Source organism: Taudactylus pleione, unplaced genomic scaffold, assembly GCF_031769625.1.
Source record: "Taudactylus pleione unplaced genomic scaffold, aTauple2 ptg000085l, whole genome shotgun sequence".
In the NCBI taxonomy this organism is placed as follows: Eukaryota; Metazoa; Chordata; class Amphibia; order Anura; family Myobatrachidae; genus Taudactylus; species Taudactylus pleione.
Window position 1 is genome coordinate 5220516 of NW_028284487.1, and position 25820 is coordinate 5246335.

Genomic DNA, 25820 nt, shown 5'->3' on the forward strand with positions numbered 1-25820 from the left:
ATGTTATGTTGAACAATGTAACTGTCTCATCCTAAATCACCTTCACCTGCATCCTATTTCACAATGGACTGCTTTTTGAAGCACGTGATCTCTGACAGTGAGGCTCTTCCTGCATTTTAGGAACATGTCATTAAACCATCTCCAATTTTTTTTTACTGTTTCATGATGTAATGGTTATTTATGTGTAGATCTGAGTTAAAATTAGTTTTGTTAATAACAACTAAACTTTTAATTACCAAATCAGCAGCACTAGGTAGAAATGTGCATATCAGATACTTTAAAATATCACAAAACTGTAGTGCTATCTGTGGAATTACAGTGAATGTATTGCAATTATTTCCATCAGCCACTTTGTAAGATACATAACAAAGTTTATTTGTTCATTCCAGAACATATTATCATCTTCATCATAATCAACAATTGCCACCAAGCTCAGGAAATCTTTCCCATCTTAAAGTTAATCTTAAATATATCTCTATAACACTGACATGAGCTGTTTCTTTTTAAAACATAAACAGTAATTGAAAATATAAATCAATATTTTTTGGAAACCTTCATTCTCACCATTTTATCCTAATCCTGATTTAATCCTAGTTTGCAGCCTTGATGTTATGAACTAATTATTTCACATATACATTTGCAGAATCCTATGATGTGCCTTTCACAATATCCATACTGCCACTAAAGAATGCAAAATTTGATCTTGAGAGATCTGCAGAGATGAAATGAATGATGAGAGAAAATGCATGTTAATAAACAAATTTATGATTGTGCAGTGGCAGGTGTGCTAATTCTACATTAAATAAGCATGGGACCAATGAAATAAACAGAACGATAATAAATTATTTTGTACTCCAGGTACTGTCTGGTAGTGGTATAGAAGTAGTTGTGGCCGAGTGGTTAAGGCGATGGACTTGAAATCCATTGGGGTTTCAACGCGAAGGTTCAAATCCTGCCAGCTAAGTCTTGCTTTTCGAGCGTGTCAAAAACAGAGATTATACTTCCTTGACTCCTTTATTTTCTAGGAAACTATACTAGCTATTATATTTCCCATAGTTTGTCTATTAATATAGCAGCTACCAAATAGAAATTGCAACAGGTTTTAAATGACAATCATGAAATGGAAAGCAATTATTTTTCCACAGAAGCTCATCACAAAATCAACGTTCAGGTAGTTGTGGCCGAGTGGTTAAGGCGATGGATTCGAAATCCATTGGGGTTTCCCCGCACATGTTCAAATCCTGTCAGCTACATTTTGCTTTTCAAACTTATTTAAAAACACAATATGCATTTAAGATGTAGAAAAGCAAAATATGTTATGTTGAACAATGTAACTGTCTCATCCTAAATCACCTTCACCTGCATCCTATTTCACAATGGACTGCTTTTTGAAGCACGTGATCTCAGACAGTGAGGCTCTTCCTGCATTTTAGGAACATGTCATTAAACCATCTTCATTTTTTTTTTACTGTTTCATGATGTAATGGTTATTTATGTGTAGATCTGAGTTAAAATTAGTTTTGTTAATAAAAACTAAACTTTTAATTAACAAATCAGCAGCACTAGGAAGAAATGTGCATATCAGATACTTTCAAATATCACAAAACTGTAGTGCTATCTGTGGAATTACAGTGAATGTATTGCAATTATTTCCATCGGCCACTTTTTAAGATACATAACAAAGTTTATTTGTTCATTCCAGAACATATTATCATCTTCATCATAATCAACAATTGCCACCAAGCTCAGGAAATCTTTCCCATCTTAAAGTTAATCTTAAATATATCTCTATAACACTGACATGAGCTGTTTCTTTTTAAAACATAAACAGTAATTGAAAAATTAAAATCAATATTTTTTGGAAACCTTCATTCTCACCATTTTATCTAATCCTGATTTAATCCTAGTTTGCAGCCTTGATGTTATGAACTAATTATTTCACATATACATTTGCAGAATCCTATGATGTGCCTTTCACAATATACATACTGCCACTAAAGAATGCAAAATTTGATCTTGAGAGATCTGCAGAGATGAAATGAATGATGAGAGAAAATGCATGTTAATAAACAAATTTATGATTGTGCAGTGGCAGGTGTGCTAATTCTACATTAAATAAGCATGGGACCAATGAAATAAACAGAATGATAATAAATTATTTTGTACTCCAGGTACTGTCTGGTAGTGGTATAGAAGTAGTTGTGGCCGAGTGGTTAAGGCGATGGACTTGAAATCCATTGGGGTTTCAACGCGAAGGTTCAAATCCTGCCAGCTAAGTCTTGCTTTTCGAGCGTGTCAAAAACAGAGATTATACTTCCTTGACTCCTTTATTTTCTAGGAAACTATACTAGCTATTATATTTCCCATAGTTTGTCTATTAATATAGCAGCTACCAAATAGAAATTGCAACAGGTTTTAAATGACAATCATGAAATGGAAAGCAATTATTTTTCCACAGAAGCTCATCACAAAATCAACGTGCAGGTAGTTGTGGCCGAGTGGTTAAGGCGATGGATTCGAAATCCATTGGGGTTTCCCCGCACATGTTCAAATCCTGTCAGCTACATTTTGCTTTTCAAACTTATTTAAAAACACAATATGCATTTAAGATGTAGAAAAGCAAAATATGTTATGTTGAACAATGTAACTGTCTCATCCTAAATCACCTTCACCTGCATCCTATTTCACAATGGACTGCTTTTTGAAGCACGTGATCTCTGACAGTGAGGCTCTTCCTGCATTTTAGGAACATGTCATTAAACCATCTCCAATTTTTTTTTACTGTTTCATGATGTAATGGTTATTTATGTGTAGATCTGAGTTAAAATTAGTTTTGTTAATAACAACTAAACTTTTAATTACCAAATCAGCAGCACTAGGTAGAAATGTGCATATCAGATACTTTAAAATATCACAAAACTGTAGTGCTATCTGTGGAATTACAGTGAATGTATTGCAATTATTTCCATCAGCCACTTTGTAAGATACATAACAAAGTTTATTTGTTCATTCCAGAACATATTATCATCTTCATCATAATCAACAATTGCCACCAAGCTCAGGAAATCTTTCCCATCTTAAAGTTAATCTTAAATATATCTCTATAACACTGACATGAGCTGTTTCTTTTTAAAACATAAACAGTAATTGAAAATATAAATCAATATTTTTTGGAAACCTTAATTCTCACCATTTTATCCTAATCCTGATTTAATCCTAGTTTGCAGCCTTGATGTTATGAACTAATTATTTCACATATACATTTGCAGAATCCTATGATGTGCCTTTCACAATATCCATACTGCCACTAAAGAATGCAAAATTTGATCTTGAGAGATCTGCAGAGATGAAATGAATGATGAGAAAAAATGCATGTTAATAAACAAATTTTTGATTGTGCAGTGGCAGGTGTGCTAATTCTACATTAAATAAGCATGGGACCAATGAAATAAACAGAACGATAATAAATTATTTTGTACTCCAGGTACTGTCTGGTAGTGGTATAGAAGTAGTTGTGGCCGAGTGGTTAAGGCGATGGACTTGAAATCCATTGGGGTTTCAACGCGAAGGTTCAAATCCTGCCAGCTAAGTCTTGCTTTTCGAGCGCGTCAAAAACAGAGATTATACTTCCTTGACTCCTTTATTTTCTAGGAAACTATACTAGCTATTATATTTCCCATAGTTTGTCTATTAATATAGCAGCTACCAAATAGAAATTGCAACAGGTTTTAAATGACAATCATGAAATGGAAAGCAATTATTTTTCCACAGAAGCTCATCACAAAATCAACGTGCAGGTAGTTGTGGCCGAGTGGTTAAGGCGATGGATTCGAAATCCATTGGGGTTTCCCCGCGCATGTTCAAATCCTGTCAGCTACATTTTGCTTTTCAAACTTGTTTAAAAACACAATATGCATTTAAGATGTAGAAAAGCAAAATATGTTATGTTGAACAATGTAACTGTCTCATCCTAAATCACCTTCACCTGCATCCTATTTCACAATGGACTGCTTTTTGAAGCACGTGATCTCAGACAGTGAGGCTCTTCCTGCATTTTAGGAACATGTCATTAAACCATCTTCATTTTTTTTTTACTGTTTCATGATGTAATGGTTATTTATGTGTAGATCTGAGTTAAAATTAGTTTTGTTAATAAAAACTAAACTTTTAATTAACAAATCAGCAGCACTAGGAAGAAATGTGCATATCAGATACTTTCAAATATCACAAAACTGTAGTGCTATCTGTGGAATTACAGTGAATGTATTGCAATTATTTCCATCGGCCACTTTTTAAGATACATAACAAAGTTTATTTGTTCATTCCAGAACATATTATCATCTTCATCATAATCAACAATTGCCACCAAGCTCAGGAAATCTTTCCCATCTTAAAGTTAATCTTAAATATATCTCTATAACACTGACATGAGCTGTTTCTTTTTAAAACATAAACAGTAATTGAAAAATTTAAATCAATATTTTTTGGAAACCATCATTCTCACCATTGTATCCTAATCCTGATTTAATCCTAGTTTGCAGCCTTGATGTTATGAACTAATTATTTCACATATACATTTGCAGAATCCTATGATATGCCTTTCACAATATCCATACTGCCACTAAAGAATGCAAAATTTGATCTTGAGAGATCTGCAGAGATGAAATGAATGATGAGAGAAAATGCATGTTAATAAACAAATTTATGATTGTGCAGTGGCAGGTGTGCTAATTCTACATTAAATAAGCATGGGACCAATGAAATAAACAGAACGATAATAAATTATTTTGTACTCCAGGTACTGTCTGGTAGTGGTATAGAAGTAGTTGTGGCCGAGTGGTTAAGGCGATGGATTTGAAATCCATTGGGGTTTCCCCGCGCAGGTTCAAATCCTGCCAGCTAAGTCTTGCTTTTCGAGCATGTCAAAAACAGAGATTATACTTCCTTGACTCCTTTATTTTCTAGGAAACTATACTAGCTATTATTTTTCCCATAGTTTGTCTATTAATATAGCAGCTACCAAATAGAAATTGCAACAGGTTTTAAATGACAATCATGAAATGGAAAGCAATTATTTTTCCACAGAAGCTCATCACAAAATCAACGTGCAGGTAGTTGTGGCCGAGTGGTTAAGGCGATGGATTCGAAATCCATTGGGGTTTCCCTGCGCATGTTCAAATCCTATCAGCTACATTTTGCTTTTCAAACTTATTTAAAAACACAATATGCATTTAAGATGTAGAAAAGCAAAATATGTTATGTTGAACAATGTAACTGTCTCATCCTAAATCACCTTCACCTGCATCCTATTTCACAATGGACTGCTTTTTGAAGCACGTGATCTCAGACAGTGAGGCTCTTCCTGCATTTTAGGAACATGTCATTAAACCATCTCCATTTTTTTTTTACTGTTTCATGATGTAATGGTTATTTATGTGTAGATCTGAGTTAAAATTAGTTTTGTTAATAAAAACTAAACTTTTAATTAACAAATCAGCAGCACTTGGAAGAAATGTGCATATCAGATACTTTCAAATATCACAAAACTGTAGTGCTATCTGTGGAATTACAGTGAATGTATTGCAATTATTTCCATCGGCCACTTTTTAAGATACATAACAAAGTTTATTTGTTCATTCCAGAACATATTATCATCTTCATCATAATCAACAATTGCCACCAAGCTCAGGAAATCTTTCCCATCTTAAAGTTAATCTTAAATATATCTCTATAACACTGACATGAGCTGTTTCTTTTTAAAACATAAACAGTAATTGAAAAATTTAAATCAATATTTTTTGGAAACCATCATTCTCACCATTGTATCCTAATCCTGATTTAATCCTAGTTTGCAGCCTTGATGTTATGAACTAATTATTTCACATATACATTTGCATTATCCTATGATATGCCTTTCACAATATCCATACTGCCACTAAAGAATGCAAAATTTGATCTTGAGAGATCTGCAGAGATTAAATGAATGATGAGAGAAAATGCATGTTAATAAACAAATTTATGATTGTGCAGTGGCAGGTGTGCTAATTCTACATTAAATAAGCATGGGACCAATGAAATAAACAGAACGATAATAAATTATTTTGTACTCCAGGTACTGTCTGGTAGTGGTATAGAAGTAGTTGTGGCCGAGTGGTTAAGGCGATGGACTTGAAATCCTTTGGGGTTTCCACGCGCAGGTTCAAATCCTGCCAGCTAAGTCTTGCTTTTCGAACGTGTCAAAAACAGAGATTATACTTCCTTGACTCCTTTATTTTCTAGGAAACTATACTAGCTATTATATTTCCCATAGTTTGTCTATTAATATAGCAGCTACCAAATAGAAATTGCAACAGGTTTTAAATGACAATCATGAAATGGAAAGCAATTATTTTTCCACAGAAGCTCATCACAAAATCAACGTGCAGGTAGTTGTGGCCGAGTGGTTAAGGTGATGGACTTGAAATCAATTTGGGTTTCCCTGCGCAGGTTCAAATCCTGCCAGCTACGTTACGTTTTGCTTTTCAAACTTATTTAAAAACACAATATGCATTTAAGATGTAGAAAAGCAAAATATGTTATGTTGAACAATGTAACTGTCTCATCCTAAATCACCTTCACCTGCATCCTCTTTCACAATGGACTGCTTTTTGAAGCACGTGATCTCAGACAGTGAGGCTCTTCCTGCATTTTAGGAACATGTCATTAAACCATCTCCAAATTTTTTTTACTGTTTCATGATGTAATGGTTATTTATGTGTAGATCTGAGTTAAAATTAGTTTTGTTAATAACAACTAAACTTTTAATTAACAAATCAGCAGCACTAGGTAGAAATGTGCATATCAGATACTTTCAAATATCACAAAACTGTAGTGCTATCTGTGGAATTACAGTTATGTAAGATACATAACAAAGTTTATTTGTTCATTCCAGAACATATTATCATCTTCATCATAATCAACAATTGCCACCAAGCTCAGGAAATCTTTCCCATCTTAAAGTTAATCTTAAATATATCTCTATAACACTGACATGAGTTGTTTCTTTTTAAAACATAAACAGTAATTGAAAAATTAAAATCAATATTTTTTGGAAACCATCATACTCACCATTGTATCCTAATCCTGATTTAATCCTAGTTTGCAGCCTTGATGTTATGAACTAATTATTTCACATATACATTTGCAGAATCCTATGATGTGCCTTTCACAATATCCATACTGCCACTAAAGAATGCAAAATTTGATCTTGAGAGATCTGCAGAGATGAACTGAATGATGAGAGAAAATGCATGTTAATAAACAAATTTATGATTGTGCAGTGGCAGGTGTGCTAATTCTACATTAAATAAGCATGGGACCAATGAAATAAACAGAACGATAATAAATTATTTTGTACTCCAGGTAATGTCAGGTAGTGGTATAGAAGTAGTTGTGGCCGAGTGGTTAAGGCGATGCACTTGAAATCCATTGGGGTTTCCCCGCGCAGGTTCAAATCCTGCCAGCTACGTCTTGCTTTTCGAGCATGTCAAAAACAGAGATCATACTTCCTTACTCATTTATTTTCTAGGAAACTATACTAGCTATTATATTTCCCATAGTTTGTCTATTAATATAGCAGCTACCAAATAGAAATTGCAACAGGTTTTAAATGACAATCATGAAATGGAAAGCAATTATTTTTCCACAGAAGCTCATCACAAAATCAACGTGCAGGTAGTTGTGGCCGAGTGGTTAAGGCGATGGACTCGAAATCCATTGGGGTTTCCCCGCACATGTTCTAATCCTGTCAGCTACATTTTGCTTTTCAAACTTATTTAAAAACACAATATGCATTTAAGATGTAGAAAAGCAAAATATGTTATGTTGAACAATGTAACTGTCTCATCCTAAATCACCTTCACCTGCATCCTCTTTCACAATGGATTGCTTTTTGAAGCACGTGATCTCAGACAGTGCGGCTCTTCCTGCATTTTAGGAACATGTCATTAAACCATCTCCAATTTTTTTTTACTGTTTCATGATGTAATGGTTATTTATGTGGAGATCTGAGTTAAAATTAGTTTTGTTAATAAAAACTAAACTTTTAATTAACAAATCAGCAGCACTAGGAAGAAATGTGCATATCAGATACTTTCAAATATCACAAAACTGTAGTGCTATCTGTGGAATTACAGTGAATGTATTGCAATTATTTCCATCGGCCACTTTTTAAGATACATAACAAAGTTTATTTGTTCATTCCAGAACATATTATCATCTTCATCATAATCAACAATTGCCACCAAGCTCAGGAAATCTTTCCCATCTTAAAGTTAATCTTAAATATATCTCTATAACACTGACATGAGCTGTTTCTTTTTAAAACATAAACAGTAATTGAAAAATTAAAATCAATATTTTTTGGAAACCATCATACTCACCATTGTATCCTAATCCTGATTTAATCCTAGTTTGCAGCCTTGATGTTATGAACTAATTATTTCACATATACATTTGCAGAATCCTATGATGTGCCTTTCACAATATCCATACTGCCACTAAAGAATGCAAAATTTGATCTTGAGAAATCTGCAGAGATGAAATGAATGTTGAGAGAAAATGCATGTTAATAAACAAATTTATGATTGTGCAGTGGCAGGTGTGCTAATTCTACATTAAATAAGCATGGGACCAATGAAATAAACAGAACGATAATAAATTATTTTGTATGCCAGGTAATGTCTGGTAGTGGTATAGAAGTAGTTGTGGCCGAGTGGCTAAGGCGATGGACTTGAAATCCATTGGGGTTTCCCCGCGCAGGTTCAAATCCTGCCAGCTACGTCTTGCTTTTCGAGCGTGTCAAAAACAGAGATCATACTTCCTTGACTCATTTATTTTCTAGGAAACTATACTAGCTATTATATTTCCCATAGTTTGTCTATTAATATAGCAGCTACCAAATAGAAATTGCAACAGGTTTTAAATGACAATCATGAAATGGAAAGCAATTATTTTTCTACAGAAGCTCATCACAAAATCAACGTGCAGGTAGTTGTGGCCGAGTGGTTAAGGCGATTGACTCGAAATCCATTGGGGTTTTCCTGCGCAGGTTCAAATCCTGCCAGCTAAGTCTTGCTTTTCGAGCGTGTCAAAAACAGAGATTATACTTCCTTGACTCCTTTATTTTCTAGGAAACTATACTAGCTATTATATTTCCCATAGTTTGTCTATTAATATAGCAGCTACCAAATAGAAATTGCAACAGGTTTTAAATGACAATCATGAAATGGAAAGCAATTATTTTTCTACAGAAGCTCATCACAAAATCAACGTGCAGGTAGTTGTGGCCGAGTGGTTAAGGCGATTGACTCGAAATCCATTGGGGTTTCCCTGCGCAGGTTCAAATCCTGCCAGCTACGTTTTGCTTTTCAAACTTATTTAAAAACACAATATGCATTTAAGATGTAGAAAAGCAAAATATGTCATGTTGAACAATGTAACTGTCTCATCCTAAATCACCTTCACCTGCATCCTATTTCACAATGGACTGCTTTTTGAAGCACGTGATCTCTGACAGTGAGGCTCTTCCTGCATTTTAGGAACATGTCATTAAACCATCTCCAATTTTTTTTTACTGTTTCATGATGTAATGGTTATTTATGTGTAGATCTGAGTTAAAATTAGTTTTGTTAATAACAACTAAACTTTTAATTATAAAATCAGCAGCACTAGGTAGAAATGTGCATATCAGATACTTTCAAATATCACAAAACTGTAGTGCTATCTGTGGAATTACAGTGAATGTATTGCAATTATTTCCATCAGCCACTTTGTAAGATACATAACAAAGTTTATTTGTTCATTCCAGAACATATTATCATCTTCATCATAATCAACAATTGCCACCAAGCTCAGGAAATCTTTCCCATCTTAAAGTTAATCTTAAATATATCTCTATAACACTGACATGAGCTGTTTATTTTTAAAACATAAACAGTAATTGAAAAATTTAAATCAATATTTTTTGGAAACCATCATACTCACCATTGTATCCTAATCCTGATTTAATCCTAGTTTGCAGCCTTGATGTTATGAACTAATTATTTCACATATACATTTGCAGAATCCTATGATGTGCCTTTCACAATATCCATACTGCCACTAAAGAATTAAAAACTTGATCTTGAGAGATCTGCAGAGATTAAATGAATGATGAGAGAAAATGCATGTTAATAAACAAATTTATGATTGTGCAGTGGCAGGTGTGCTAATTCTACATTAAATAAGCATGGGACCAATGAAATAAACAGAACAATAATAAAATATTTTGGACTCCAGGAAATGTCGGGTAGTGGTATAGAAGTAGTTGTGGCCGAGTGGTTAAGGCGATGGACTTGAAATCTTTTGGTGTTTCCCCACGCAGGTTCAAATCCTGCCAGCTACGTCTTGCTTTTTGAGCGTGTCAAAAACAGAGATCATACTTCCTTGACTCCTTTATTTTCTAGGAAACTATACTAGCTATTATATTTCCCATAGTTTGTCTATTAATATAGCAGCTACCAAATAGAAATTGCAACAGGTTTTAAATGACATTCATGAAATGGAAAGCAATTATTTTTCCACAGAAGCTCATCACAAAATCAACGTGCAGGTAGTTGTGGCCGAGTGGTTAAGGCGATGGACTCGAAATCAATTGGGGTTTCCCTGCGCAGGTTCAAATCCTGCCAGCTAGATTACGTTTTGCTTTTCAAACTTATTTAAAAACACAATATGCATTTAAGATGTAGAAAAGCAAAATATGTTATGTTGAACAATGTAACTGTCTCATCCTAAATCACCTTCACCTGCATCCTATTTCACAATGGACTGCTTTTTGAAGCACGTGATCTCTGACAGTGAGGCTCTTCCTGCATTTTAGGAACATGTCATTAAACCATCTCCAATTTTTTTTTACTGTTTCATGATGTAATGGTTATTTATGTGTAGATCTGAGTTAAAATTAGTTTTGTTAATAACAACTAAACTTTTAATTAACAAATCAGCAGCACTAGGTAGAAATGTGCATATCAGATACTTTCAAATATCACAAAACTGTAGTGCTATCTGTGGAATTACAGTGAATGTATTGCAATTATTTCCATCGGCCACTTTTTAAGATACATAACAAAGTTTATTTGTTCATTCCAGAACATATTATCATCTTCATCATAATCAACAATTGCCACCAAGCTCAGGAAATCTTTCCCATCTTAAAGTTAATCTTAAATATATCTCTATAACACTGACATGAGCTGTTTCTTTTTAAAACATAAACAGTAATTGAAAAATTTAAATCAATATTTTTTGGAAACCATCATACTCACCATTGTATCCTAATCCTGATTTAATCCTAGTTTGCAGCCTTGATGTTATGAACTAATTATTTCACATATACATTTGCAGAATCCTATGATGTGCCTTTCACAATATCCATACTGCCACTAAAGAATTCAAAACTTGATCTTGAGAGATCTGCAGAGATGAAATGAATGATGAGAGAAAATGCATGTTAATAAACAAATTTATGATTGTGCAGTGGCAGGTGTGCTAATTCTACATTAAATAAGCATGGGACCAATGAAATAAACAGAACAATAATAAAATATTTTGGACTCCAGGAAATGTCGGGTAGTGGTATAGAAGTAGTTGTGGCCGAGTGGTTAAGGCGATGGACTTGAAATCTTTTGGTGTTTCCCCGCGCAGGTTCAAATCCTGCCAGCTACGTCTTGCTTTTCGAGCGTGTCAAAAACAGAGATCATACTTCCTTGACTCCTTTATTTTCTAGGAAACTATACTAGCTATTATATTTCCCATAGTTTGTCTATTAATATAGCAGCTACCAAATAGAAATTGCAACAGGTTTTAAATGACAATCATGAAATGGAAAGCAATTATTTTTCTACAAAAGCTCATCACAAAATCAACGTGCAGGTAGTTGTGGCCGAGTGGTTAAGGCGATTGACTCGAAATCCATTGGGGTTTCCCTGCGCAGGTTCAAATCCTGCCAGCTACGTTTTGCTTTTCAAACTTATTTAAAAACACAATATGCATTTAAGATGTAGAAAAGCAAAATATGTCATGTTGAACAATGTAACTGTCTCATCCTAAATCACCTTCACCTGCATCCTATTTCACAATGGACTGCTTTTTGAAGCACGTGATCTCTGACAGTGAGGCTCTTCCTGCATTTTAGGAACATGTCATTAAACCATCTCCAATTTTTTTTTACTGTTTCATGATGTAATGGTTATTTATGTGTAGATCTGAGTTAAAATTAGTTTTGTTAATAACAACTAAACTTTTAATTATAAAATCAGCAGCACTAGGTAGAAATGTGCATATCAGATACTTTCAAATATCACAAAACTGTAGTGCTATCTGTGGAATTACAGTGAATGTATTGCAATTATTTCCATCAGCCACTTTGTAAGATACATAACAAAGTTTATTTGTTCATTCCAGAACATATTATCATCTTCATCATAATCAACAATTGCCACCAAGCTCAGGAAATCTTTCCCATCTTAAAGTTAATCTTAAATATATCTCTATAACACTGACATGAGCTGTTTATTTTTAAAACATAAACAGTAATTGAAAAATTTAAATCAATATTTTTTGGAAACCATCATACTCACCATTGTATCCTAATCCTGATTTAATCCTAGTTTGCAGCCTTGATGTTATGAACTAATTATTTCACATATACATTTGCAGAATCCTATGATGTGCCTTTCACAATATCCATACTGCCACTAAAGAATTAAAAACTTGATCTTGAGAGATCTGCAGAGATGAAATGAATGATGAGAGAAAATGCATGCTAATAAACAAATTTATGATTGTGCAGTGGCAGGTGTGCTAATTCTACATGAAATAAGCATGGGACCAATGAAATAAACAGAACAATAATAAAATATTTTGGACTCCAGGAAATGTCGGGTAGTGGTATAGAAGTAGTTGTGGCCGAGTGGTTAAGGCGATGGACTTGAAATCTTTTGGTGTTTCCCCACGCAGGTTCAAATCCTGCCAGCTACGTCTTGCTTTTCGAGCCTGTCAAAAACAGAGATCATACTTCCTTGACTCCTTTATTTTCTAGGAAACTATACTAGCTATTATATTTCCCATAGTTTGTCTATTAATATAGCAGCTACCAAATAGAAATTGCAACAGGTTTTAAATGACAATCATGAAATGGAAAGCAATTATTTTTCCACAGAAGCTCATCACAAAATCAACGTGCAGGTAGTTGTGGCCGAGTGGTTAAGGCGATGGACTCGAAATCAATTGGGGTTTCCCTGCGCAGGTTCAAATCCTGCCAGCTAGATTACGTTTTGCTTTTCAAACTTATTTAAAAACACAATATGCATTTAAGATGTAGAAAAGCAAAATATGTTATGTTGAACAATGTAACTGTCTCATCCTAAATCACCTTCACCTGCATCCTATTTCACAATGGACTGCTTTTTGAAGCACGTGATCTCTGACAGTGAGGCTCTTCCTGCATTTTAGGAACATGTCATTAAACCATCTCCAATTTTTTTTTACTGTTTCATGATGTAATGGTTATTTATGTGTAGATCTGAGTTAAAATTAGTTTTGTTAATAACAACTAAACTTTTAATTAACAAATCAGCAGCACTAGGTAGAAATGTGCATATCAGATACTTTAAAATATCACAAAACTGTAGTGCTATCTGTGGAATTACAGTGAATGTATTGCAATTATTTCCATCAGGCACTTTGTAAGATACATAACAAAGTTTATTTGTTCATTCCAGAACATATTATCATCTTCATCATAATCAACAATTGCCACCAAGCTCAGGAAATCTTTCCCATCTTAAAGTTAATCTTAAATATATCTCTATAACACTGACATGAGCTGTTTCTTTTTAAAACATAAACAGTAATTGAAAAATTTAAATCAATATTTTTTGGAAACCATCATACTCACCATTGTATCCTAATCCTGATTTAATCCTAGTTTGCAGCCTTGATGTTATGAACTAATTATTTCACATATACATTTGCAGAAGACTATGGTGTGCCTTTCACAATATCCATACTGCCACTAAAGAATGCAAAATTTGATCTTGAGAGATCTGCAGAGATGAAATGAATGATGAGAGAAAATGCATGTTAATAAACAAATTTATGATTGTGCAGTGGCAGGTGTGCTAATTCTACATTAAATAAGCATGGGACCAATGAAATAAACAGAACAATAATAAAATATTTTGGACTCCAGGAAATGTCGGGTAGTGGTATAGAAGTAGTTGTGGCCGAGTGGTTAAGGCGATGGACTTGAAATCTTTTGGTGTTTCCCCACGCAGGTTCAAATCCTGCCAGCTACGTCTTGCTTTTCGAGCCTGTCAAAAACAGAGATCATACTTCCTTGACTCCTTTATTTTCTAGGAAACTATACTAGCTATTATATTTCCCATAGTTTGTCTATTAATATAGCAGCTACCAAATAGAAATTGCAACAGGTTTTAAATGACAATCATGAAATGGAAAGCAATTATTTTTCCACAGAAGCTCATCACAAAATCAACGTGCAGGTAGTTGTGGCCGAGTGGCTAAGGCGATGGACTCGAAATCAATTGGGGTTTCCCTGCGCAGGTTCAAATCCTGCCAGCTAGATTACGTTTTGCTTTTCAAACTTATTTAAAAACACAATATGCATTTAAGATGTAGAAAAGCAAAATATGTCATGTTGAACAATGTAACTGTCTCATCCTAAATCACCTTCACCTGCATCCTATTTCACAATGGACTGCTTTTTGAAGCACGTGATCTCTGACAGTGAGGCTCTTCCTGCATTTTAGGAACATGTCATTAAACCATCTCCAATTTTTTTTTACTGTTTCATGATGTAATGGTTATTTATGTGTAGATCTGAGTTAAAATTAGTTTTGTTAATAACAACTAAACTTTTAATTAACAAATCAGCAGCACTAGGAAGAAATGTGCATATCAGATACTTTCAAATATCACAAAACTGTAGTGCTATCTGTGGAATTACAGTGAATGTATTGCAATTATTTCCATCAGGCACTTTGTAAGATACATAACAAAGTTTATTTGTTCATTCCAGAACATATTATCATCTTCATCATAATCAACAATTGCCACCAAGCTCAGGAAATCTTTCCCATCTTAAAGTTAATCTTAAATATATCTCTATAACACTGACATGAGCTGTTTCTTTTTAAAACATAAACAGTAATTGAAAAATTTAAATCAATATTTTTTGGAAACCATCATACTCACCATTGTATCCTAATCCTGATTTAATCCTAGTTTGCAGCCTTGATGTTATGAACTAATTATTTCACATATACATTTGCAGAAGACTATGGTGTGCCTTTCACAATATCCATACTGCCACTAAAGAATGCAAAATTTGATCTTGAGAGATCTGCAGAGATGAAATGAATGATGAGAGAAAATGCATGTTAATAAACAAATTTATGATTGTGCAGTGGCAGGTGTGCTAATTCTACATTAAATAAGCATGGGACCAATGAAATAAACAGAACGATAATAAATTAATTTGTACTCCAGGTAATGTGTGGTAGTGGTATAGAAGTAGTTGTGGCCGAGTGGTTAAGGCGATGGACTTGAAATCCATTGGGGTTTCCCCGCGCAGGTTCAAATCCTGTCAGCTACATTTTGCTTTTCAAACTTATTTAAAAACACAATATGCATTTAAGATGTAGAAAAGCAAAATATGTTATGTTGAACAATGTAACTGTCTCATCCTAAATCACCTTCACCTGCATCCTCTTTCACAATGGACTGCTTTTTGAAGCACGTGATCTCAGACAGTGCGGCTCTTCCTGCATTTTAGGAACATGTCATTAAACCAACTCCAATTTTTTTTTACTGTTTCATGATGTAATGGTTATTTCTGTGTAGATCTGAGTTAAAATTAGTTTTGTTAATAAAAACTAAACTTTTAATTAACAAATCAGCAGCACTAGGAAGAAATGTGCATATCAGATACTTTCAAATATCACAAAACTGTAGTGCTGTCTGTGGAATTACAGTGAATGTATTGCAATTATTTCCATCGGCCACTTTTTAAGATACATAACAAAGTTTATTTGTTCATTCCAGAACATATTATCATCTTCATCATAATCAACAATTGCCACCAAGCTCAGGAAATCTTTCCCATCTTAAAGTTAATCTTAAATATATCTCTATAACACTGACATGAGCTGTTTCTTTTTAAAACATAAACAGTAATTGAAAAATTTAAATCAATATTTTTTGGAAACCATCATACTCACCATTGTATCCTAATCCTGATTTAATCCTAGTTTGCAGCCTTGATGTTATGAACTAATTATTTCACATATACATTTGCAGAATCCTATGATGTGCCTTTCACAATATCCATACTGCCACTAAAGAATGCAAAATTTGATCTTGAGAGATCTGCAGAGATGAAATGAATGTTGAGAGAAAATGCATGTTAATAAACAAATTTATGATTGTGCAGTGGCAGGTGTGCTAATTCTACATTAAATAAGCATGGGACCAATGAAATAAACAGAACGATAATAAATTATTTTGTACTCCAGGTAATGTCTGGTAGTGGTATAGAAGTAGTTGTGGCCGAGTGGTTAAGGCGATGGACTTGAAATCCATTGGGGTTTCCCCGCGCAGGTTCAAATCCTGCCAGCTATGTCTTGGTTTTCGAGCGTGTCAAAAACAGAGATCATACTTCCTTGACTCATTTACTTTCTAGGAAACTATACTAGCTATTATATTTCCCATAGTTTGTCTATTAATATAGCAGCTACCAAATAGAAATTGCAACAGGTTTTAAATGACAATCATGAAATGGAAAGCAATTATTTTTCTACAGAAGCTCATCACAAAATCAACGTGCAGGTAGTTGTGGCCGAGTGGTTAAGGCGATGGACTTGAAATCCATTGGGGTTTCCCTGCGGAGGTTCAAATCCTGCCTGCTACGTTTTGCTTTTCAAACTTATTTAAAAACACAATATGCATTTAAGATGTAGAAAAGCAAAATATGTCATGTTGAACAATGTAACTGTCTCATCCTAAATCACCTTCACCTGCATCCTATTTCACAATGGACTGCTTTTTGAAGCACGTGATCTCTGACAGTGAGGCTCTTCCTGCATTTTAGGAACATGTCATTAAACCATCTCCAATTTTTTTTTACTGTTTCATGATGTAATGGTTATTTATGTGTAGATCTGAGTTAAAATTAGTTTTGTTAATAACAACTAAACTTTTAATTAACAAATCAGCAGCACTAGGAAGAAATGTGCATATCAGATACTTTCAAATATCACAAAACTGTAGTGCTATCTGTGGAATTACAGTGAATGTATTGCAATTATTTCCATCGGCCACTTTTTAAGATACATAAAGTTTATTTGTTCATTCCAGAACATATTATCATCTTCATCATAATCAACAATTGCCACCAAGCTCAGGAAATCTTTCCCATCTTAAAGTTAATCTTAAATATATCTCTATAACACTGACATGAGCTGTTTCTTTTTAAAACATAAACAGTAATTGAAAAATTTAAATCAATATTTTTTGGAAACCATCATACTCACCATTGTATCCTAATCCTGATTTAATCCTAGTTTGCAGCCTTGATGTTATGAACTAATTATTTCACATATACATTTGCAGAATCCTATGATGTGCCTTTCACAATATCCATACTGCCACTAAAGAATTCAAAACTTGATCTTGAGAGATCTGCAGAGATGAAATGAATGATGAGAGAAAATGCATGTTAATAAACAAATTTATGATTGTGCAGTGGCAGGTGTGCTAATTCTACATTAAATAAGCATGGGACCAATGAAATAAACAGAACAATAATAAAATATTTTGGACTCCAGGAAATGTCGGGTAGTGGTATAGAAGTAGTTGTGGCCGAGTGGTTAAGGCGATGGACTTGAAATCTTTTGGTGTTTCCCCGCGCAGGTTCAAATCCTGCCAGCTACGTCTTGCTTTTCGAGCGTGTCAAAAACAGAGATCATACTTCCTTGACTCCTTTATTTTCTAGGAAAGTATACTAGCTATTATATTTCCCATAGTTTGTCTATTAATATAGCAGCTACCAAATAGAAATTGCAACAGGTTTTAAATGACAATCATGAAATGGAAAGCAATTATTTTTCCACAGAAGCTCATCACAAAATCAACGTGCAGGTAGTTGTGGCCGAGTGGTTAAGGCGATGGACTCGAAATCAATTGGGGTTTCCCTGCGCAGGTTCAAATCCTGCCAGCTACATTACGTTTTGCTTTTCAAACTTATTTAAAAACACAATATGCATTTAAGATGTAGAAAAGCAAAATATGTTATGTTGAACAATGTAACTGTCTCATCCTAAATCACCTTCACCTGCATCCTATTTCACAATGGACTACTTTTTGAAGCACGTGATCTCTGCCAGTGAGGCTCTTCCTGCATTTTAGGAACATGTCATTAAACCATCTCCAATTTTTTTTTACTGTTTCATGATGTAATGGTTATTTATGTGTAGATCTGAGTTAAAATTAGTTTTGTTAATAACAACTAAACTTTTAATTACCAAATCAGCAGCACTAGGTAGAAATGTGCATACCAGATACTTTAAAATATCACAAAACTGTAGTGCTATCTGTGGAATTACAGTGAATGTATTGCAATTATTTCCATCAGCCACTTTGTAAGATACATAACAAAGTTTATTTGTTCATTCCAGAACATATTATCATCTTCATCATAATCAACAATTGCCACCAAGCTCAGGAAATCTTTCCCATCTTAAAGTTAATCTTAAATATATCTCTATAACACTGACATGAGCTGTTTCTTTTTAAAACATAAACAGTAATTGAAAAATTTAAATCAATATTTTTTGGAAACCATCATACTCACCATTGTATCCTAATCCTGATTTAATCCTAGTTTGCAGCCTTGATGTTATGAACTAATTATTTCACATATACATTTGCAGAATCCTATGGTGTGCCTTTCACAATATCCATACTGCCACTAAAGAATGCAAAATTTGATCTTGAGAGATCTGCAGAGATGAAATGAATGATGAGAGAAAATGCATGTTAATAAACAAATTTATGATTGTGCAGTGGCAGGTGTGCTAATTCTACATTAAATAAGCATGGGACCAATGAAATAAACAGAACGATAATAAATTATTTTGTACTCCAGGTAATGTCTGGTAGTGGTATAGAAGTAGTTGTGGCCGAGTGGTTAAGGCGATGGACTTGAAATCCATTGGGGTTTCCCCGCGCAGGTTCAAATCCTGCCAGCTAAGTCTTGCTTTTCGAGCATGTCAAAAACAGAGATCATACTTCCTTGACTCATTTATTTTCTAGGAAACTATACTAGCTATTATATTTCCCATAGTTTGTCTATTAATATAGCAGCTACCAAATAGAAATTGCAACAGGTTTTAAATGACAATCATGAAATGGAAAGCAATTATTTTTCCACAGAAGCTCATCACAAAATCAACGTGCAGGTAGTTGTGGCCGAGTGGTTAAGGCGATGGACTCGAAATCCATTGGGGTTTCCCCGCTCATGTTCAAATCCTGTCAGCTACATTTTGCTTTTCAAACTTATTTAAAAACACAATATGCATTTAAGATGTAGAAAAGCAAAATATGTTATTTTGAACAATGTAACTGTCTCATCGTAAATCACCTTCACCTGCATCCTCTTTCACAATGGACTGCTTTTTGAAGCACGTGATCTCAGACAGTGAGGCTCTTCCTGCATTTTAGGAACATGTCATTAAACCATCTCCAATTTTTTTTTACTGTTTCATGATGTAATGGTTATTTATGTGTAGATCTGAGTTAAAATTAGTTTTGTTAATAAAAACTAATCTTTTAATTAACAAATCAGCAGCACTAGGAAGAAATGTGCATATCAGATACTTTCAAATATCACAAAACTGTAGTGCTATCTGTGGAATTACAGTGAATGTGTTGCAATTATTTCCATCGGCCACTTTTTAAGATACATAACAAAGTTTATTTGTTCATTCCAGAACATATTATCATCTTCATCATAATCAACAATTGCCACCAAGCTCAGGAAATCTTTCCCATCTTAAAGTTAATCTTAAATATATCTCTATAACACTGACATGAGCTGTTTCTTTTTAAAACATAAACAGTAATTGAAAAATTTAAATCAATATTTTTTGGAAACCATCATACTCACCATTGTATCCTAATCCTGATTTAATCCTAGTTTGCAGCCTTGATGTTATGAACTAATTATTTCACATATACATTTGCAGAATCCTATGATGTGCCTTTCACAATATCCATACTGCCACTAAAGAATGCAAAATTTGATCTTGAGAGATCTGCAGAGATGAAATGAATGTTGAGAGAAAATGCATGTTAATAAACAAATTTATGATTGTGCAGTGGCAGGTGTGCTAATTCTACATTAAATAAGCATGGGACCAATGAAATAAACAGAACGATAATAAATTATTTTGTACTCCAGGTACTGTCTGGTAGTGGTATAGAAGTAGTTGTGGCCGAGTGGATAAGGCGATGGACTTGAAAACCATTGGGGTTTCCCCGCGCAGGTTCAAATCCTGCCAGCTACGTCTTGCTTTTCGAGCGTGTCAAAAACAGAGATCATACTTCCTTGACTCCTTTATTTTCTAGGAAACTATACTAGCTATTATATTTCCCATAGTTTGTCTATTAATATAGCAGCTACCAAATAGAAATTGCAACAGGTTTTAAATGACAATCATGAAATGGAAAGCAATTATTTTTCTACAGAAGCTCATCACAAAATCAACGTGCAGGTAGTTGTGGCCGAGTGGTTAAGGCGATGGACTCGAAATCCATTGCGGTTTCCCCGCACAGGTTCAAATCCTGCCAGCTATGTTACATTTTGCTTTTCAAACTTATTTAAAAACACAATATGCATTTAAGATGTAGAAAAGCAAAATATGTTATGTTGAACAATGTAACTGTCTCATCCTAAATCACCTTCACCTGCATCCTATTTCACAATGGACTGCTTTTTGAAGCACGTGATCTCTGCCAGTGAGGCTCTTCCTGCATTTTAGGAACATGTCATTAAACCATCTCCAATTTTTTTTTACTGTTTCATGATGTAATGGTTATTTATGTGTAGATCTGAGTTAAAATTAGTTTTGTTAATAACAACTAAACTTTTAATTACCAAATCAGCAGCACTAGGTAGAAATGTGCATACCAGATACTTTAAAATATCACAAAACTGTAGTGCTATCTGTGGAATTACAGTGAATGTATTGCAATTATTTCCATCAGCCACTTTGTAAGATACATAACAAAGTTTATTTGTTCATTCCAGAACATATTATCATCTTCATCATAATCAACAATTGCCACCAAGCTCAGGAAATCTTTCCCATCTTAAAGTTAATCTTAAATATATCTCTATAACACTGACATGAGCTGTTTCTTTTTAAAACATAAACAGTAATTGAAAAATTTAAATCAATATTTTTTGGAAACCATCATACTCACCATTGTATCCTAATCCTGATTTAATCCTAGTTTGCAGCCTTGATGTTATGAACTAATTATTTCACATATACATTTGCAGAATCCTATGGTGTGCCTTTCACAATATCCATACTGCCACTAAAGAATGCAAAATTTGATCTTGAGAGATCTGCAGAGATGAAATGAATGATGAGAGAAAATGCATGTTAATAAACAAATTTATGATTGTGCAGTGGCAGGTGTGCTAATTCTACATTAAATAAGCATGGGACCAATGAAATAAACAGAACGATAATAAATTATTTTGTACTCCAGGTAATGTCTGGTAGTGGTATAGAAGTAGTTGTGGCCGAGTGGTTAAGGCGATGGACTTGAAAGCCATTGGGGTTTCCCCGCGCAGGTTCAAATCCTGCCAGCTAAGTCTTGCTTTTCGAGCATGTCAAAAACAGAGATCATACTTCCTTGACTCCTTTATTTTCTAGGAAACTATACTAGCTATTATATTTCCCATAGTTTGTCTATTAATATAGCAGCTACCAAATAGAAATTGCAACAGGTTTTAAATGACAATCATGAAATGGAAAGCAATTATTTTTCCACAGAAGCTCATCACAAAATCAACGTGCAGGTAGTTGTGGCCGAGTGGTTAAGGCGATGGACTCGAAATCCATTGGGGTTTCCCCGCTCATGTTCAAATCCTGTCAGCTACATTTTGCTTTTCAAACTTATTTAAAAACACAATATGCATTTAAGATGTAGAAAAGCAAAATATGTTATTTTGAACAATGTAACTGTCTCATCCTAAATCACCTTCACCTGCATCCTCTTTCACAATGGACTGCTTTTTGAAGCACGTGATCTCAGACAGTGAGGCTCTTCCTGCATTTTAGGAACATGTCATTAAACCATCTCCAATTTTTTTTTACTGTTTCATGATGTAATGGTTATTTATGTGTAGATCTGAGTTAAAATTAGTTTTGTTAATAAAAACTAATCTTTTAATTAACAAATCAGCAGCACTAGGAAGAAATGTGCATATCAGATACTTTCAAATATCACAAAACTGTAGTGCTATCTGTGGAATTACAGTGAATGTGTTGCAATTATTTCCATCGGCCACTTTTTAAGATACATAACAAAGTTTATTTGTTCATTCCAGAACATATTATCATCTTCATCATAATCAACAATTGCCACCAAGCTCAGGAAATCTTTCCCATCTTAAAGTTAATCATAAAAATGTTTCCCCGCGCAGGTTCAAATCCTGCCAGCTACGTCTTGCTTTTCGAGCGTGTCAAAAACAGAGATCATACTTCCTTGACTCCTTTATTTTCTAGGAAACTATACTAGCTATTATATTTCCCATAGTTTGTCTATTAATATAGCAGCTACCAAATAGAAATTGCAACAGGTTTTAAATGACAATCATGAAATGGAAAGCAATTATTTTTCTACAGAAGCTCATCACAAAATCAACGTGCAGGTAGTTGTGGCCGAGTGGTTAAGGCGATGGACTCGAAATCCATTGCGGTTTCCCCGCACAGGTTCAAATCCTGCCAGCTATGTTACATTTTGCTTTTCAAACTTATTTAAAAACACAATATGCATTTAAGATGTAGAAAAGCAAAATATGTTATGTTGAACAATGTAACTGTCTCATCCTAAATCACCTTCACCTGCATCCTATTTCACAATGGACTGATTTTTGAAGCACGTGGTCTCAGACAGTGCGGCTCTTCCTGCATTTTAGGAACATGTCATTAAACCATCTCCAATTTTTTTTTACTGTTTCATGATGTAATGGTTATTTATGTGTAGATCTGAGTTAAAATTAGTTTTGTTAATAACAACTAAACTTTTAATTACCAAATCAGCAGCACTAGGTAGAAATGTGCATACCAGATACTTTAAAATATCACAAAACTGTAGTGCTATCTGTGGAATTACAGTGAATGTATTGCAATTATTTCCATCAGCCACTTTGTAAGATACATAACAAAGTTTATTTGTTCATTCCAGAACATATTATCATCTTCATCATAATCAACAATTGCCACCAAGCTCAGGAAATCTTTCCCATCTTAAAGTTAATCTTAAATATATCTCTATAACACTGACATGAGCTGTTTCTTTTTAAAACATAAACAGTAATTGAAAAATTTAAATCAATATTTTTTGGAAACCATCATACTCACCATTGTATCCTAATCCTGATTTAATCCTAGTTTGCAGCCTTGATGTTATGAACTAATTATTTCACATATACATTTGCAGAATCCTATGGTGTGCCTTTCACAATATCCATACTGCCACTAAAGAATGCAAAATTTGATCTTGAGAGATCTGCAGAGATGAAATGAATGATGAGAGAAAATGCATGTTAATAAACAAATTTATGATTGTGCAGTGGCAGGTGTGCTAATTCTACATTAAATAAGCATGGGACCAATGAAATAAACAGAACGATAATAAATTATTTTGTACTCCAGGTAATGTCTGGTAGTGGTATAGAAGTAGTTGTGGCCGAGTGGTTAAGGCGATGGACTTGAAATCCATTGGGGTTTCCCCGCGCAGGTTCAAATCCTGCCAGCTAAGTCTTGCTTTTCGAGCATGTCAAAAACAGAGATCATACTTCCTTGACTCCTTTATTGTCTAGGAAACTATACTAGCTATTATATTTCCCATAGTTTGTCTATTAATATAGCAGCTACCAAATAGAAATTGCAACAGGTTTTAAATGACAATCGTGAAATGGAAAGCAATTATTTTTCCACAGAAGCTCATCACAAAATCAACGTGCAGGTAGTTGTGGCCGAGTGGTTAAGGCGATGGACTTGAAATCCATTGGGGTTTCCACGCGCAGGTTCAAATCCTGTCAGCTACATTTTGCTTTTCAAACTTATTTAAAAACACAATATGCATTTAAGATGTAGAAAAGCAAAATATGTTATGTTGAACAATGTAACTGTCTCATCCTAAATCACCTTCACCTGCATCCTCTTTCACAATGGACTGCTTTTTGAAGCACGTGATCTCAGACAGTGCGGCTCTTCCTGCATTTTAGGAACATGTCATTAAACCAACTCCAATTTTTTTTTACTGTTTCATGATGTAATGGTTATTTATGTGTAGATCTGAGTTAAAATTAGTTTTGTTAATAAAAACTAAACTTTTAATTAACAAATCAGCAGCACTAGGAAGAAATGTGCATATCAGATACTTTCAAATATCACAAAACTGTAGTGCTATCTGTGGAATTACAGTGAATGTATTGCAATTATTTCCATCGGCCACTTTTTAAGATACATAACAAAGTTTATTTGTTCATTCCAGAACATATTATCATCTTCATCATAATCAACAATTGCCACCAAGCTCAGGAAATCTTTCCCATCTTAAAGTTAATCTTAAATATATCTCTATAACACTGACATGAGCTGTTTCTTTTTAAAACATAAACAGTAATTGAAAAATTTAAATCAATATTTTTTGGAAACCATCATACTCACCATTGTATCCTAATCCTGATTTAATCCTAGTTTGCAGCCTTGATGTTATGAACTAATTATTTCACATATACATTTGCAGAATCCTATGGTGTGCCTTTCACAATATCCATACTGCCACTAAAGAATGCAAAATTTGATCTTGAGAGATCTGCAGAGATGAAATGAATGATGAGAGAAAATGCATGTTAATAAACAAATTTATGATTGTGCAGTGGCAGGTGTGCTAATTCTACATTAAATAAGCATGGGACCAATGAAATAAACAGAACGATAATAAATTATTTTGTACTCCAGGTAATGTCTGGTAGTGGTATAGAAGTAGTTGTGGCCGAGTGGTTAAGGCGATGGACTTGAAAGCCATTGGGGTTTCCCCGCGCAGGTTCAAATCCTGCCAGCTAAGTCTTGCTTTTCGAGCATGTCAAAAACAGAGATCATACTTCCTTGACTCCTTTATTTTCTAGGAAACTATACTAGCTATTATATTTCCCATAGTTTGTCTATTAATATAGCAGCTACCAAATAGAAATTGCAACAGGTTTTAAATGACAATCATGAAATGGAAAGCAATTATTTTTCCACAGAAGCTCATCACAAAATCAACGTGCAGGTAGTTGTGGCCGAGTGGTTAAGGCGATGGACTCGAAATCCATTGGGGTTTCCCCGCTCATGTTCAAATCCTGTCAGCTACATTTTGCTTTTCAAACTTATTTAAAAACACAATATGCATTTAAGATGTAGAAAAGCAAAATA

The 25820-nt window shown here is 34.0% G+C and overlaps 39 non-coding genes across 39 annotated transcripts; all 39 read left to right on the forward strand.

Annotated features, from left to right (window-relative positions):
• Positions 1–882: 882 nt before the first annotated feature.
• On the forward strand, positions 883–964 carry TRNAS-UGA (transfer RNA serine (anticodon UGA)). Its single transcript has one exon. It is a non-coding gene; the product is annotated as a tRNA-Ser (tRNA).
• A 207-nt stretch (positions 965–1171) lies between these two features.
• TRNAS-CGA (transfer RNA serine (anticodon CGA)) lies at positions 1172–1253 on the forward strand. The gene has a single exon. It is a non-coding gene; the product is annotated as a tRNA-Ser (tRNA).
• A 942-nt stretch (positions 1254–2195) lies between these two features.
• TRNAS-UGA (transfer RNA serine (anticodon UGA)) lies at positions 2196–2277 on the forward strand. Its single transcript has one exon. It is a non-coding gene; the product is annotated as a tRNA-Ser (tRNA).
• A 207-nt stretch (positions 2278–2484) lies between these two features.
• On the forward strand, positions 2485–2566 carry TRNAS-CGA (transfer RNA serine (anticodon CGA)). The gene has a single exon. It is a non-coding gene; the product is annotated as a tRNA-Ser (tRNA).
• Positions 2567–3508: 942 nt separating this feature from the next.
• Positions 3509–3590, forward strand: TRNAS-UGA (transfer RNA serine (anticodon UGA)). Its single transcript has one exon. It is a non-coding gene; the product is annotated as a tRNA-Ser (tRNA).
• A 207-nt stretch (positions 3591–3797) lies between these two features.
• TRNAS-CGA (transfer RNA serine (anticodon CGA)) lies at positions 3798–3879 on the forward strand. Its single transcript has one exon. It is a non-coding gene; the product is annotated as a tRNA-Ser (tRNA).
• A 943-nt stretch (positions 3880–4822) lies between these two features.
• On the forward strand, positions 4823–4904 carry TRNAS-UGA (transfer RNA serine (anticodon UGA)). The gene has a single exon. It is a non-coding gene; the product is annotated as a tRNA-Ser (tRNA).
• Positions 4905–5111: 207 nt separating this feature from the next.
• On the forward strand, positions 5112–5193 carry TRNAS-CGA (transfer RNA serine (anticodon CGA)). The gene has a single exon. It is a non-coding gene; the product is annotated as a tRNA-Ser (tRNA).
• Positions 5194–6136: 943 nt separating this feature from the next.
• Positions 6137–6218, forward strand: TRNAS-UGA (transfer RNA serine (anticodon UGA)). Its single transcript has one exon. It is a non-coding gene; the product is annotated as a tRNA-Ser (tRNA).
• Positions 6219–6425: 207 nt separating this feature from the next.
• TRNAS-UGA (transfer RNA serine (anticodon UGA)) lies at positions 6426–6507 on the forward strand. Its single transcript has one exon. It is a non-coding gene; the product is annotated as a tRNA-Ser (tRNA).
• Positions 6508–7425: 918 nt separating this feature from the next.
• TRNAS-UGA (transfer RNA serine (anticodon UGA)) lies at positions 7426–7507 on the forward strand. The gene has a single exon. It is a non-coding gene; the product is annotated as a tRNA-Ser (tRNA).
• A 206-nt stretch (positions 7508–7713) lies between these two features.
• Positions 7714–7795, forward strand: TRNAS-CGA (transfer RNA serine (anticodon CGA)). Its single transcript has one exon. It is a non-coding gene; the product is annotated as a tRNA-Ser (tRNA).
• Positions 7796–8738: 943 nt separating this feature from the next.
• On the forward strand, positions 8739–8820 carry TRNAS-UGA (transfer RNA serine (anticodon UGA)). The gene has a single exon. It is a non-coding gene; the product is annotated as a tRNA-Ser (tRNA).
• Positions 8821–9027: 207 nt separating this feature from the next.
• TRNAS-CGA (transfer RNA serine (anticodon CGA)) lies at positions 9028–9109 on the forward strand. The gene has a single exon. It is a non-coding gene; the product is annotated as a tRNA-Ser (tRNA).
• Positions 9110–9316: 207 nt separating this feature from the next.
• Positions 9317–9398, forward strand: TRNAS-CGA (transfer RNA serine (anticodon CGA)). Its single transcript has one exon. It is a non-coding gene; the product is annotated as a tRNA-Ser (tRNA).
• A 943-nt stretch (positions 9399–10341) lies between these two features.
• TRNAS-UGA (transfer RNA serine (anticodon UGA)) lies at positions 10342–10423 on the forward strand. Its single transcript has one exon. It is a non-coding gene; the product is annotated as a tRNA-Ser (tRNA).
• A 207-nt stretch (positions 10424–10630) lies between these two features.
• Positions 10631–10712, forward strand: TRNAS-CGA (transfer RNA serine (anticodon CGA)). The gene has a single exon. It is a non-coding gene; the product is annotated as a tRNA-Ser (tRNA).
• A 948-nt stretch (positions 10713–11660) lies between these two features.
• Positions 11661–11742, forward strand: TRNAS-UGA (transfer RNA serine (anticodon UGA)). The gene has a single exon. It is a non-coding gene; the product is annotated as a tRNA-Ser (tRNA).
• A 207-nt stretch (positions 11743–11949) lies between these two features.
• On the forward strand, positions 11950–12031 carry TRNAS-CGA (transfer RNA serine (anticodon CGA)). The gene has a single exon. It is a non-coding gene; the product is annotated as a tRNA-Ser (tRNA).
• A 943-nt stretch (positions 12032–12974) lies between these two features.
• On the forward strand, positions 12975–13056 carry TRNAS-UGA (transfer RNA serine (anticodon UGA)). Its single transcript has one exon. It is a non-coding gene; the product is annotated as a tRNA-Ser (tRNA).
• A 207-nt stretch (positions 13057–13263) lies between these two features.
• TRNAS-CGA (transfer RNA serine (anticodon CGA)) lies at positions 13264–13345 on the forward strand. The gene has a single exon. It is a non-coding gene; the product is annotated as a tRNA-Ser (tRNA).
• A 948-nt stretch (positions 13346–14293) lies between these two features.
• On the forward strand, positions 14294–14375 carry TRNAS-UGA (transfer RNA serine (anticodon UGA)). The gene has a single exon. It is a non-coding gene; the product is annotated as a tRNA-Ser (tRNA).
• Positions 14376–14582: 207 nt separating this feature from the next.
• Positions 14583–14664, forward strand: TRNAS-CGA (transfer RNA serine (anticodon CGA)). The gene has a single exon. It is a non-coding gene; the product is annotated as a tRNA-Ser (tRNA).
• Positions 14665–15612: 948 nt separating this feature from the next.
• TRNAS-UGA (transfer RNA serine (anticodon UGA)) lies at positions 15613–15694 on the forward strand. Its single transcript has one exon. It is a non-coding gene; the product is annotated as a tRNA-Ser (tRNA).
• A 943-nt stretch (positions 15695–16637) lies between these two features.
• On the forward strand, positions 16638–16719 carry TRNAS-UGA (transfer RNA serine (anticodon UGA)). The gene has a single exon. It is a non-coding gene; the product is annotated as a tRNA-Ser (tRNA).
• A 207-nt stretch (positions 16720–16926) lies between these two features.
• Positions 16927–17008, forward strand: TRNAS-UGA (transfer RNA serine (anticodon UGA)). Its single transcript has one exon. It is a non-coding gene; the product is annotated as a tRNA-Ser (tRNA).
• A 940-nt stretch (positions 17009–17948) lies between these two features.
• Positions 17949–18030, forward strand: TRNAS-UGA (transfer RNA serine (anticodon UGA)). The gene has a single exon. It is a non-coding gene; the product is annotated as a tRNA-Ser (tRNA).
• Positions 18031–18237: 207 nt separating this feature from the next.
• On the forward strand, positions 18238–18319 carry TRNAS-CGA (transfer RNA serine (anticodon CGA)). Its single transcript has one exon. It is a non-coding gene; the product is annotated as a tRNA-Ser (tRNA).
• Positions 18320–19267: 948 nt separating this feature from the next.
• On the forward strand, positions 19268–19349 carry TRNAS-UGA (transfer RNA serine (anticodon UGA)). Its single transcript has one exon. It is a non-coding gene; the product is annotated as a tRNA-Ser (tRNA).
• A 207-nt stretch (positions 19350–19556) lies between these two features.
• On the forward strand, positions 19557–19638 carry TRNAS-CGA (transfer RNA serine (anticodon CGA)). Its single transcript has one exon. It is a non-coding gene; the product is annotated as a tRNA-Ser (tRNA).
• Positions 19639–20581: 943 nt separating this feature from the next.
• On the forward strand, positions 20582–20663 carry TRNAS-UGA (transfer RNA serine (anticodon UGA)). Its single transcript has one exon. It is a non-coding gene; the product is annotated as a tRNA-Ser (tRNA).
• Positions 20664–20870: 207 nt separating this feature from the next.
• Positions 20871–20952, forward strand: TRNAS-CGA (transfer RNA serine (anticodon CGA)). Its single transcript has one exon. It is a non-coding gene; the product is annotated as a tRNA-Ser (tRNA).
• A 948-nt stretch (positions 20953–21900) lies between these two features.
• Positions 21901–21982, forward strand: TRNAS-UGA (transfer RNA serine (anticodon UGA)). The gene has a single exon. It is a non-coding gene; the product is annotated as a tRNA-Ser (tRNA).
• A 207-nt stretch (positions 21983–22189) lies between these two features.
• On the forward strand, positions 22190–22271 carry TRNAS-CGA (transfer RNA serine (anticodon CGA)). Its single transcript has one exon. It is a non-coding gene; the product is annotated as a tRNA-Ser (tRNA).
• A 773-nt stretch (positions 22272–23044) lies between these two features.
• TRNAS-CGA (transfer RNA serine (anticodon CGA)) lies at positions 23045–23126 on the forward strand. The gene has a single exon. It is a non-coding gene; the product is annotated as a tRNA-Ser (tRNA).
• Positions 23127–24074: 948 nt separating this feature from the next.
• Positions 24075–24156, forward strand: TRNAS-UGA (transfer RNA serine (anticodon UGA)). The gene has a single exon. It is a non-coding gene; the product is annotated as a tRNA-Ser (tRNA).
• Positions 24157–24363: 207 nt separating this feature from the next.
• Positions 24364–24445, forward strand: TRNAS-UGA (transfer RNA serine (anticodon UGA)). The gene has a single exon. It is a non-coding gene; the product is annotated as a tRNA-Ser (tRNA).
• Positions 24446–25388: 943 nt separating this feature from the next.
• TRNAS-UGA (transfer RNA serine (anticodon UGA)) lies at positions 25389–25470 on the forward strand. The gene has a single exon. It is a non-coding gene; the product is annotated as a tRNA-Ser (tRNA).
• A 207-nt stretch (positions 25471–25677) lies between these two features.
• Positions 25678–25759, forward strand: TRNAS-CGA (transfer RNA serine (anticodon CGA)). Its single transcript has one exon. It is a non-coding gene; the product is annotated as a tRNA-Ser (tRNA).
• Positions 25760–25820: the final 61 nt, after the last annotated feature.